Genomic DNA, 12923 nt, shown 5'->3' with positions numbered 1-12923 from the left:
AGTCGAAATTTGTTATCTCGAACTCGACAGGACCAAATTAAACTTTAAGGTATCTGAAGATTCGAGATAACGAGTGTAAAAAACATTAAGAAAACATGGTTGGGACTGCCACTTCACTTCGTCATGTACCTGGTATTCGAGATATCATCATATACCTGGTATTCGAGCTATCGTCATATACCTGGTATTCGATATATCGGTGTTCGAGAAAACGAAGTTCAACTGTAATACTAAAACGTGAAATTCTTGAAATGTCAATATCTTTATGCTTCTGACGACATGTATTCCATCCATTTTCCCCTCTCAAAAGAATGTTAGACGAAAGGAACCTTATGTAATTCGCAAATCATAAACAAAATTATCCTAGTAAGCTATTGAGTAAAAGAACATGATGGTTGTATCTTAATTGGAACAAACTGATAAGGGAAAGGAAGCTAAAATAGTACCATCGATAATGACTAATTTTCTGAGTCCCTTCAAACCACAGAGTAAAAAAGATTATCTGACACGTGGGCTGTAAATGAAAGGTAATTAATGCAGTATGATTAATGATGCTACTTACAGTTTTAAACATTTATTGCTTTCCATATAAAGGCATATTCTATAGTTGATCCCGGAAAAGATTTTTGGTATCCTGCTTATAAACAACAGGTCCCTAACATGCATACGATAGTGTCAATATTGACTACTTGTTTATATTAAGCATAAAAAACGATTATAATATAATTGTTGTTGTTGAAAATATAGTTATTAAATATGATTTCCTTTGAATTCTCATTAAATCCAAGCCCAGGCACAAATGTGTCCCTCTTACATGTGGTGCCCATGTTGTGACACATGTATTCTCTGGCAGGTGAGAGTGATTACGGTGATTACCACCAGAAATTCGCCCAGCGTGTTATTACACAAAAGAAATGAGGTGGACAATGTGGCAGTATGTGATGCACGGTTTTATACCAGATTGGCTTGATCGGTATAGCAATGACTTCACATAGAGAAAATAACCAGTTCTCGTATCCGTTCGAGGGCTTCTAAGACATAAAAGGTTTACAAACACCAACTAATTAAACCACTGCTAAGATATCTGTTTCTTGCAAAAATAAGCAAAAATGTTTTTGTCACCAATGAAAACCATACTTTTTCTGTCGTTCTAATAAGATCTTACATAAATTTCTTATAATGAACAGCTATTATCGATAGGTAACAAAAACATTTTTCAATCGTTTATTAATGAATTATTAAAGATAGTTATAGTAATGCATTTCTTGATTAATTCTAAAAGATTCGTGAGATTGTCACATATCACAGTAAACATATTGTTGTTTCCTGTGTAACAGAATTTTCTTTGTATTCAATCTAATAACCACGTAATATGTTAGAAATAATTGTCCAGTTTGTTTCTTTTTTCTAATAAGAAATAAACACATTGAACACATACTAGCATGTACCAGACTCTTTCTTACATAGTCCACTAGATAGAATACATAAGACATGAAGGACTAGTTTGAAAATAAAATAAATGAAATAAGAAAAAACAAAGAATTTGAAAAATCTAAAGAAAAAAAATCCTATTATAAAACTAGAGGCATTGTGGGCATTGAGCTCACAAAATGATGTCCTTGTTCCCATAAGCGTGTAATGGCTAAATGCATTTCTTGGCAATGTGTAAATAAGATTCAGTGAAAGCTATAGTGACCTTTCTCTTATATTTCAGTTGTCATTCAAGAACTTTTAATCGGCTTTTCATTGGTATTTAAGTCACCATTTCTTAATAATTTAATAAAATTATGCATTTCTTTCAATGTCTTTATGTTATTCTTATTGTGGTAGAAATTATCACGTTGAACTGGTAATGACTAGATGATACAGAGCATCTGTTTAAATTATTTACTTGAATTTTATATGTAATTATAGACTTTGAAAAAATATGTATAAATATAATTACAGACATGTTAAAGATTTAAATTCAGCTAACAAAAACTCATAAAAATCACAATAATTCGTTGCACAAAAAATAAATTTAAAAAGGAAAATTACTTTAATGATAAAATATAAGTATGAACCAACATTTGTATCAGAATTTATTTAACTGACAAATAATTTACTTTTTTTTTTCTTTCTGTAAAATCGTTTTATCCGTGATATTATTTTCATCAGGTTACTCAATATAACAAGTTGTTAAATCAATTAACAATCAGTCAAACATGTAAAAAGTTTGAAGATATCGGTGAAATTGCTTTTAAACAAAACATATTATTTCCTTTTTTCAGCTTTATTTTACTCTTTGCATTATTCTTATGTCCACCTAATATATATATATATATATATATATATATATATATATATATATATATATATATATATATATATATATATATATATATATATATATATATATATATATATATATATATATATATATATATATATATATATATATATATATATATATATATATATATATATATATATATATATATATATATATATATATATATATATATATATTGCTGTTAGTTTTCATGTATTTTCTCGGAGTTGAAGGATAGACATTATTAATTATTTATGCCTCTTGCGGGAGTTACTTAATATTGTATATTTTGATTCTTAACTGATGAAATCAAATGATGTTTTAGATTTTAAAAATCATTTTAAAATTATTCTATTCAATGTTCTAGATGTAGAATTTACAACATTCTCTTGGGTGTAAATTTCTTTTTAAAAAGCAGGTTCCCCTCGCCGATATTTCTTATTTTCCCGATGAGAGATGTGTAATAATTAGTCTGCTTCTCAAAATCTGCGCAATTTGCATCAAATATATAAGATCTTTACAATATATTTACATCTCCATATATCCAGTAACCTAGGCGTCCCACTCTGATTTTACGCACATTTTTTCCACACCAAATTATAAGTCGCCGTGGCGTAATGGATAAGGTGACAGACACTAGAGGAACCCTGTTTGTCCCAGAGTGACTTGTCTATATGAGTGAAAAATTCTCGAATAAGACGTTAAACAACATACAATCAATCAATCAATAGACAGAGGAAGGATTTATTGACGAATACGTTGATGTTACAGGGCTCTAAACTATCTCTTTAGGAGGCGGCATTTTGCAAATTCTGTTATAATGACCTTGTTTGCAAAGAATCCATCGTTGGATAGTATTTTAAATAGTATAATTTACACCAATTTTTAATACACAGGGCTTAAGGCTGGTGTGACCAATCTACAGGGGGATGCTTACCCCTTCTGGTCCTGATCACACCTTTGGCTTTTTCTCAGGGCTTGGTGTTTTTTGACCTTTTTCAAATTTTATATTCCTTACAAGAATTGTAAGATTAATCACTGTTCGTTAAATTTCTTATTTAAGTTTAGATAATTCTTCTAAATATACATGACAAGCTTTCCATGCTTTATTGATCTGGAAAATAGCTACCTTATTCAAAGCCCACTTTGATAAAAAGATCACAAGATAAGAGATGTATAAAAACGGTAAATTATGTAAGAATTTTGCATAGTTAAAATGCTGAAATGGCGGACGCTCCTGATCCACACGAACAACATTTCGTTACCTCTCAGCACTGTGAAGATAACGTCCAATTCTTTTCTGGACCCTGCAAAATAAGGCTTTGTGTAAAATATGTGTCCCCTCATTTAAAAACTAAAGCACCAGTCCATAATATTATGTACTATCTCTAACGATTCGAGACTTCTGGAAAGTCTCATCACGATCCACAGTTAATGAGAATCATCCCTTGTGAATATCCCGCAACGCTTTGCATTAAATATGCCGATAATAATCAAATATCTGTACGTTCGCACATTTGACGCACGATGTAAAACTTTTTCATACGAAATGGACTGAGATAAAAACACTTATGCCTAACAATTTCGCCATGTATTTGACACCATATGAAGACGGCGTTTCGAAACCAGGCGCTGCAGAAATACGAAAATTCAACAGTGAAGGTGATAAATTATTTTTATCAATTTATGGAAATCTGAGAGGTAATTCCATATTTGTTTGCAACACTTGCAAAGTAGAAAAGTACACAACTGGACAAGGGAAAAGACTTTTACTAATTGAGTATAATGACCAAGGAAATCAGATGTATAGTACAACGCAAGGTATTTCTATAAATGGAAAGAAATATATTTGTGTGTTTGAGTATGATTTTCCGAACGCCATGACCCTGTGGTAACTGTGGTTGATAGGTATGGGAAATATCGCGTATCCTATTCTCATTCCTCTTGTCCAGCAGATTTCTGTTGGGATTCACATTTCAACATTATCATAGCTTCCATCATAATACACGTGATAGATTCCTTAGATATCTGGTGTCCGATGGTATTAAATGTCCGTGGAGTGTGACCATTGACAGTGAGGACATTCTATTCATTTCTGAAATGAACGAGAAGAATGTTGAATGTTAAGAATGTTGAAATATCTGTACTAATCATTTCTAAGTAGTGATAGTATATTTGGTCATAAGAAACTTCAACATGCATATTATTGTATGCATAAGTTGTAAATCAAATTTTCGTCGTATATCGTTATATAAGAGGGCTGTTAGGAAATCATTAAGTCATTCTGATTATATTATGGTGAAAATTGGTATATACTCTTAACAAACATCAACAAAATATAAAAGCAAAAATTAATTCAGAGTTATTTTATTTTTTCTGTTAGATTTCCTATTAATGTGTCGTTGGTAGAGGTATCGGGCGCAGTCTCGAAATCAGCTATTAGAATTTTGTAGCTATGTGTACTCAGTCCCGTTGACCCAGAAAATGTATGAAAATTCATAAAATTATACTTATATCATATTTTGATCTTTATCTTAAATTTATTTTGTGCAAGTTTGAAAGATTTTCGATAAAAAATACGGAAACCATTAAGATTTCTTATCAGCCTATAGAAATCCGATTCCGAAGGCAAAAATAAATTTTGACGTCAAAGTGGAACAGCAGGCATTAAATTCTGTGTGAAGCTGAGTAGAGCTGTTCAGACAAATGATATCCTAAATCAAACAACATGGAGAGGAAAAAGGACTAGGGCTTTAATTTACCGTTGATTTAAACATTTTTTTTTTCTGATAAATCATTTTATCATAGCGAAATAAAAGGATCTGGACGAGTATCAGTTATTATGGATGAATTAACGTCACCAACCCTAAAGCTGGTACCAAATAATCCACGTCCGAATGTAAGAGATGTGCGTTGACACGGATAGCAACAGCACAATTTATATATAATGATTTTGCAGAAAATTGGTTTAGTACCCCATTTTCAACAGTCGCAACTGAAATGCCGAGTGAACGGGAAGTGCAGGAATCTTCAATTTAAATAATTATAATTATTAGATGTGTATGTAATGTGTTTTCCGCAAAATTTAATTTAGATTTGATTACGTAGGTTTTCCACTCTCTAGTTAGCTCTTACCAACACTTTTTTATCATTTAAACTACAAGTGTGCAAAACATTTTGATCCATTTTAAGAATTATTTGGGAATGTTATAGGGGGCATATTTTCATGTCCCAAAACATGTTCTACATACGAACAATTTCTAAATCGAGGCAACTTATTGACTGACACGTTGATGAAACAAGAATATCAACAGTCTCGTTTGAAGTCATCATTTCACAAGTTGTCGATAAAATGACTTTGTCAGTAAATACAATCTATCATTAAGTCGAATGCTGACTGACGTTTTGCAAACTAATTGTTATGCCATTATTTACACATTTAATTGTCAACGGATTTTACCGTTTTCCCGATCATGACAAAGAGCACACGGCGGATGTCATAAAAACGTAGGTAGATATGAGGCCTTAAACAAAGGGAATAACTCTGATTTCATTGTACATCTGAATACCAATGGCGGCTCGATATTGTTGGAAAGTATTACCTATCATGAGATAAAAAGAAATATGTGACCTTCATAAAAAATAAGCAAGTGAGCCGCGGGAAAAAAAGTTGTGAATACAAGCACATAGTTTGGTTGAACTAGATAACAAGACTGTGAACATCTGATTAAAAAAAAAAAAAAAAAAAAAAAAAAAAAAAAAAAAAGAAAGCAAAACTGAAAAAAGAAAACAAACTGACAAAAAAATAGAACAGATACCATAAAGGTAGCATAAGTGATTCAGTCAAAACTGATATACATATGTAAAATGAAACGCAAAAGAAACGCTACTTCATATTTTAGGGGGAAATATTACATATAGGATATAAATTTGTATCTAGAAAGTAAGGACTTCTTCAATTTTGTAAATATCGGTAATTTAACAATTGAATGATTTTCATACCATTATCGGAAGTTAAGTTTGAGTCTGCTTAACAAATAACAGAAATTGCATGTTTAACAAAATATTTGGCAATAATGTGGGGTTTTAAGGTATTGTATCTGTTTATCATAAGTAAATCAGCAATGTTCCGAAAAATAAATTCCCCTATCTTTTCTGTAAGCGATGCAAAGGCTTCCTGAAAATGACTTAAGTAGACATTTCCATTGCTCTAGCTGGAAAATCTCAAAATAAAGGTGATGGAGAGTTGCAGATGCAAATATGACCTACATCACGCCTCAACAGTCTCTTACGTATCATTAACATGAATGACAGTCCTTAGACCGGAAGTCCAAAGGTTACTACACTGCGCTTGGCTGGAGAAAATTCGACCTCATCATCTGAAAAACAGGCATTTAAAAATGGCAAAGAATATTTCTTTCGCTCAGATCTCGAGATTGATGAACGTATTGCATCGTAGAAATCAAGCTGCAATTGTTGTGCATGGCAGATTTGCACGCTGTAATTGAATGACCGGGTGGGGGGTGTTTTAACAGTCATGTGTTACTTTCTAAAGTTAAAAGATAATCATTTAACATTTTCATCAAATCTTTGATGTTTTCAAATCAAGTTCTACCTAAGTGTATTCATTTTTGAAAATCACTAGATAAAAAATTCAAATATTTGTAGATTACTGCTTTTGCGTTTCTTTTGCGTTTCAGTATATATACAAAAAGACGATTGATCACCATGAGAACAACTAGTTTTTAATGCTACAGCAAAGAACCCTGTCCATAATTTTTGCTTTCTAACAGTAAAATATCTTAAATATCTGAATAAAGGGGGCAGTCCTTTTATTTCACTGCGTTTTAAGGTCCGCCTTCCTCTTTCTCTTATTTTTATGCTACGAAACTAAACCCTGTACAAAATTTTTGCTTTGTATTAGTAAGATATCTGAAATACAGAGGGCGGATCTTTTATTATACTGCGTTTTAAGGTCCGCCCTGCCTCATTCTCTTATTTTTATGCTTCGAAAATAAACCCCGTCCACAATTTTCGCTTTGTAATAGTAAGATATCTGAAATACAGAGGGCGGACCTTTTATCATACTGCGTTTTAAGGTCCACCTTGGGAGGGGGCTAAATCAGTTTTATAAGTGGAAAAACCTATGAATTAAACTTTTGTCGTCCGGATAACCGTGACTTGCCAATGTCCATAACTGACTAAAATAAATTATCAGCGCTTATTGAGAGATAAATATTTTTCAATTGATCTGAAATTAGACTGAAACGTTATAAGAAAGAATTAAATCCAAACCATTATGGTCTCCGACGATGTATTACATGAAAAACTCTTTACATAACGCGAAATCGAATTTTATTTAGAAATACAGTTGTGTTGTTGTGACAATTTCTTTTAAATATAAAAATGTACGTCACACCTGGTGCACAAAATGTATGCTCAAAAGAGAAAGTAGCAGAAATCCCCCCCCCCCCCCCCATGATTGGTCTCTAAATTTTATGTTTGATTATGAACACCTTTATCCTCTGTGGAAATCTTCATCCTGATAAATTGTATGTATTTATTCATTTAAAAATATGGACCCTAACCACACTGCAAATTCCGAATTCACTTCTTGTGGTAATGCACTATTATCTGCGTAGCGGAAATAAATACGTGCAATTAAATTTTAATTTTGTCTTAACTTAAGCAAAATTGTCATCTATAATCAAACAGGAATAAACACATTGGTTTTTTTTTTTTTTTTCAAAAAATTAATCCTTCTTTTCCTAAGAATAGGTACTTATTTATCATGGAGAATATAATGACTGGCTAACGGTCAAAAACTTTCCTTCATTTGCAAGTCATGTACCATGATGAAAGTTTGTGGATTCTGGGATTGCTTTAATAAGGAAACAATAAAGACGGAGTAAAGATGATTGCTCTGTGAGCTTGCATTCCACTGCAAGAAAGAGCTCTTTGTCTAAGAAAGTTGCATTTTCAGCAGATACGTGAAGGAAGGGAGTGTGTGTGTGTGGGGGGGGGGGGGGACTTTCGTTAATGAGAAAGCGGAGTTCAGTGCCGAAATGATCACTGGATAAAAAATTTATTACAGCGATAGGTATTATTTGCGTTAATAATGCAGTGTTTCTTCAGCAAATCTTGTGTATCTGCTTCCTGTGATAAGTGTAGTGGCGGCTGGAGAGGATGATTTCTTTATTAAGTTCTTCAATACGGGTCATTTGTGCAAGGAAAGGTGCAATCGAAACTGCTCCTCCAAACTGTTCCAAAAAGGAATAAACTCCAGAACATAATTATCATTTGGGAAAAATCACCAGGACTGAAAGTATTTTTGACGAACGGCCTGATTTAATTTATATGTGGTTTATTATATTATTATATTGATTAACCTCTCTCTCTCTCTCTCTCTCTCTCTCTCTCTCTCTCTCTTTGGAAAAGGGTGGGGATTATTTATTGTAAATATTTAAGTTTTCTCTGAAATTGTTCAATTACCGATCATAAAATCGTAGAATAAAACTTTTGAAACAGAGAAAAAAAATACAAACAAACAATTAAATCTGAACTGTGTAACTTTTTAAAAAGGGGATTGGGGGGAGGGGGCATAAAAAAACCTCTAGTATTAGATGAATCTGAGATGTTATAACTATACATCATGAAAAAGCACAACGAAATGTAACCAACAAGAAAAATAAATTTAGAAATAAGCTTAAAAAAGATTAAAAAGAAAGATTTAAGAAAGACACAAAACAAAATAATATCTCTCGTCGGGGGGGGGGGGGGGGAGTGTTAATATATAAACCTGGATTTTCTTCTCAAATGCTAAAATCATCTTTCATAAAAATATCAAGGTAATTAAAAAAAACTAGATTTGTAATGCCATCTGTAGTCCAAGGAGATTTTTGTATGCAGTTTTTACATCACAAGCATGGACATGTTAAAACAAAATAAACGGCACTGCTAAAATTAAGGCAACTAAATAAGGAGTAGAATTCCTGCTCTAGAGATATATTGTACAAACTATCTTTAATTTTATGTGTTTAAATCAAGATTAAAACCTTTTGCACTACCCGGACCTTTAAACGTAGGCAGACCTTTTCTTATACAGGCCGGACCTCTTATAAAAGGCGGACCTTATATGTTATCCTATTAGCCACCCCCCCCCCCCCCCCCCGACCTTTAAACGAGGCGGACCAAATATCATGCGACACAGGTCGTCAGGGGGTGCTTACTCCTCCATGGCACTGTGAACTCGAGTGTTTTTAACGTCCCTGTTTGCCCTGCTCACGATTTGTACGGTTTCAACATAGGCACTCCCCAGCTTAATTGTTAAAAAAATATATCTACTATACTATAAACATAACATGTTTATTGTATAGTAGATATATATTTTTTAACAATTAAGCTGGGGGAGTGCCTATGGGTTTCAATGGACTTTTGAGGCTTATTACAGTTGGTATCTTCATATTTGATTTAAAATATAAAACATTCAAGTACCTATGAAGACAAGAATCCTAATCAGTGATGAAAACGGTGGTAATTAATGAATAAAAGGCACAAAAGGGAGTATTTTGCATTTTTTTTTTTTGAAAATGTCCCCGATTAGATACAATGAATCAAGTACTGGTGTGTGAATATTAATGAGTGTGAAATAGGTCCCCGTTTGTGCTGTTAAAAGTGCTTGGCTTAAAATTAAAGATATTGACATATTCTCATTATATTTGTCATCAGAGTTATAGGAGGACTAATATTTTTGGTCAAAAGTCAATGAATTGATAAAAATAAAGAAGTCCCCACTTTGACAGACTTTAACCCCTGTCCCCGTTTGACACCTCTCACATGTATGTGTGTGTGTGTGTGTGAGGGGTGAGGGTAACATCCTTTATCGCTGTAGCCAGTACATTGATAAGTTTAGATATTTCACTGAAGTGTAATTAGTTTTGTTCTTGTTTTTAACGAACTTTTTTCTTATTAGCATTCATTTGATAACAAGAACTTTCACAATTAGAAGTTCTGGTACATTTACATCTGGAAGCGAGCCCAAGGAATTGGGTCTTGTGTCGAAACCGGAAGTGTTATTGAAAAGCATACGTTTATCTTATGGGTACTATCCACCACACGTATAAGATAAATATATATATATGTAATGGAACTAGTATTAAAATCTTCTGCAAATAATAAAAGTTTAAATGAATGAAATATGAAGATAACGAACAATAATCATACCCAGTGTCCAATCAAACAAATTGTGAGAATAGCAAACACGGACATCTGAAAACATAGGTGGGATCAGGTGCCATAGAGGAGTGAGCAACCCTGTCGACCGGTCATACCCACCGTGTGCTCCTTTTCATGATCAGGTTAATGGAAAAATCTGCAGACAATTCAGTTAAAAATTATGGCTTAACAATTCGTATGAAAGACGTCATTCAACGTTTGACTTAACGATATATTGCATTTTGCAAACAAGGTCATTGTATCCACCATAAAATTGCGAAATATTGGATTTAATCGAGATTGTTGATATCCTTATAAGATCAACGATTGACAGTAGCCTGCCAATAACTGCTTTGATTTGAAATTTAAAGGTGTTAACATAAAATTTGAGCTTTAGAAAAATCCAAGCCGTCCCCGTCCTCATTTTCTAGACATCACAAACATTCGTATGTCATTCGCCAGTATTGTTAAATGTTGTACATCAAGCATTCCTATAGACCCCACCGCATTGCTCCGCCAAAGATATTCTTAGTTGGTCAACACAAAATTAAGAGTTTTTACTGTACAAATCCCATTGCAATAATTAGTAAGACATATATGAAAAATATGTCTTTTACATGTATACTATAAAATTTTGATTGCTAAATAATTTTAACTTTAATCTTCATCAATTAAAATTTTTTATTGGCTGGGGAAGTTCGAACAATCATAACGTATGGTGAACAGAATACGTTGTATAAACTAAAACCAATGTTAACCCCTGTGATATCTTCCGTAAGAAATGTTAATTTTAGTAAAAAGGAAATAACATTTGCAAATTTTTTGTTTGTTAAATGATTAGGAAGTTTAATATGTAAGCATAAGGAAGTTGATTCTTCTTTTAAATGTTTCCTTGTTATGTTTTATGATTTTATGAAACAATGCAGCTTTTTATACCATCAATGAGAAAGGAAAAGGGACATGTTTATGTACATACAAAACCCCATGAAAAAATTGCATATTTTTGTTATTATATATACAGTGATTTATAATGTTAAAAAAACATGCAATAAAGCATCATTTTATCTTTAGTGGATTTTTAATCATTACTGGTTGCTATATAGCTTTCCAAATAAAGAAAAAAAGTTATTGAATAGGAATAAATAAATTTACATACACATGTATCTTACTCTAAGAAAATAAATAAAAATGTCCGAAAGAATTTGCAAAAAATTCAAATTTTAATTTTTGTCATTCGAACAATAAATGTTTAATGCTAAAGAAAGTTCTCTCTTTCTCTCTTTCTCTCTCATATTCAAGCATGGTTAATAAACTTAACATAAAAAGAAAACATTTTTTGTATTTATTGATTAAGTAAAGGGCAAGTTCTGCAGTTTTTTCTTGTCCCAGATATTTTACCTATCGATCACCTCTATATTCTTTAAGCACAGAGTTGTGTTACCTTTAGATTCTATACAGCAAATACAGCTAAATGCAGGTTTAAATGCAGATAAAAAGTTTAAAGCCTTTTAGAGAAGTAAAAAGTTTCGGCATGAGCCTCACTGAAGAGACATAATTTGTCGAAATACGCATCTGGTGCATCAAAATTGGTACCGTATAAAATTTACAGAAGATAGGCCCGATTTGCAATAAGTGTTCTAGTTTCATACAAGGAACACATTAGATAAAAATCTAATAAATGAAAAGGTCCTACAGGTTTCCAAAATTTTTGAAATGAATTCCCTTACTAATGCATAATGAATATAATTGGTCAAATTGGTATTGGTCATAAATTTTAGCATAAGACAATGTAAAAAAAAAAAAGGTAGGTTTTAAATTTTCACTTTCAATGATAAATAATGAATAATTTTTTTTTCCATATCAGGCAAATTAAATGTTTCCAGATTGCCTACGGTCTCTCGGAAAACAGTGATTTAAGCACATGATTTTGATCCCTTCTTGAAAATAATTTTAATTGAGTATAGAGATTGGAATTTTCAAGTTATTTTATATTGATAGACAAAAAATTACTTCATTCTCTACATAGTCAATTTATTTAGTAGAGTAAGGGGAAACCAAAAAGACAGTCTAAACTCATTTACTAGATAATTACCTTAACCATCGAATTGGATGAGTTGCAAATGGTGGATGTTTATCGTGTCATAACACGGACGACTGTGCAGCTATAAAAAAGAAGTATACACAACAGTCCGTGTTATATCACGATGAACGACAAAAATTCACAATTCAATTTGTTCGGAAACACTTATATTCATATTATTTATGCAATATCACTTCCTTGAATACGTATGTATACAAGTAGTATAACTCTTAAAAAGATGCACACTGCACTTGGAAAGCTACCTCGAAGGAGCAGCCATTAATGTTCAACGTGAACGTGAATTTTGTTTCTTATTTA

At 32.1% G+C, this 12923-nt stretch overlaps 1 long non-coding RNA gene across 1 annotated transcript; it reads right to left on the bottom strand.

Moving 5' to 3' along the window:
* Positions 1–4067: 4067 nt before the first annotated feature.
* Positions 4068–12670, bottom strand: LOC133175598 (uncharacterized). The gene is made up of 2 exons (XR_009719308.1): positions 12618–12670; positions 4068–4406 (listed from the first exon to the last, which is right to left on the bottom strand). It is a non-coding gene; the product is annotated as an uncharacterized LOC133175598 (long non-coding RNA).
* Between the last annotated feature and the right edge of the window lie 253 nt (positions 12671–12923).

Source organism: Saccostrea echinata, unplaced genomic scaffold (genome assembly GCF_033153115.1).
Source record: "Saccostrea echinata isolate AGI-Se365-2 ecotype Australia unplaced genomic scaffold, CSIRO_AGI_Sech_v1 ptg000063l, whole genome shotgun sequence".
Lineage (NCBI taxonomy): Eukaryota > Metazoa > Mollusca > Bivalvia > Ostreida > Ostreidae > Saccostrea > Saccostrea echinata.
The sequence above is the reverse complement of the archived record's forward strand: the minus strand, read 5'-3'. Positions and strand labels throughout refer to the sequence as shown.